Genomic DNA, 1,177 nt, shown 5'->3' with positions numbered 1-1,177 from the left:
CTCTCACTCCATCTCCCTCCCTTCCCCCATCCCTATCTCTCACTTACTCGCACCCTGTAGGTCGTTCGGCGGTCCGCGGCCGAGAGGAGCAGGGGGCAACCTTCGTCGGGGCGGGAGCCACACACACATACACATACACACACAGAGACACACACACACACACACACACGCGCGCGCGGGAGCACACCACGCCGACCAGGCCGCAGCCGGCGTATACGGCAAACGGCAGCCCTCGATATATTTTCTGACGGTGCGACAGGCAGCAGCCAGCAGCGCGGCCGACTGCGGGCGGACCCGTTCAATCGATCACAATCCGACGCCCCGTATTAATCTTCACTCGGTGCTGCCCCCACCCCCCTCGCCCTACTGGACTGCTGAGCTCGGCCTGATCGCTGGGACCGCACTTTTGATTTCCCGCCCGCCGACCGCAGGCACCTCTTGTTCCACCTCCCTAGTTTTGCTCCTTTCGCGCATTCGACGAACGCTCCATTCACGTGCCAGCTGCATTTTACAGTTACTTTGGTAGCTACTTTGGTAGCTTATTGATGCTGGACAAGTAGGCTATAGGTAGGCAACGTGAAGGACTTTCCGCCCATAAATTGGCAAAAATCCAGTCCCCCGCCCGCCCCTCCCTCTTCCTCTCTTTTCAGCCGCCACCCGCAGCCCCCTGCAGTCCCGGCCAGATCGCCCCGAGTGCTTTCAGCACTCTCCCCCGGCCGGGAAGGCTCTCCCGTATGACGGGGCCCATACGCCCCCTGTACCGCAAGGGCACCGCAGGCTGATCCGCCCTCTATTCACTCCTTTCCAACTTCTTTTCTTTACCAGGCAGACAGAGCGGGAGAGGGGAGAAAGAGAGAGACAGGGACAGAGGGAAGGGGGAAGAAAGGGGAAAGAAGGGGAAGGGGAACAAAAATTAAAATAATTATTAACAAACAAAACCAAAACTGACCTCATCTTTTTCAGTTATGTGTGTGCTACTTTAGCGCACACGTCTGCTGCTGCTGCTTTTGCCGCTACCGCTACATCAGCACGCAGAGGCCGGTCAGGGTGGGTGGCCCCGTGCCCCATGATGGGCAAACTAGCCCCCTGATAATCCCCCCACCCTGCTTTCCTTAAATCGTCGGCCCATATGCCATCTTCGTCTGACGGAACGGAACCCGTGAGCTAAGATCCCCCC

This window comes from Frankliniella occidentalis, unplaced genomic scaffold (assembly GCF_000697945.3).
Source record: "Frankliniella occidentalis isolate FOCC.00 unplaced genomic scaffold, Focc_3.1 Scaffold275, whole genome shotgun sequence".
NCBI classification, from domain to species: domain Eukaryota; kingdom Metazoa; phylum Arthropoda; class Insecta; order Thysanoptera; family Thripidae; genus Frankliniella; species Frankliniella occidentalis.
The sequence above is the reverse complement of the archived record's forward strand: the minus strand, read 5'-3'. Positions refer to the sequence as shown.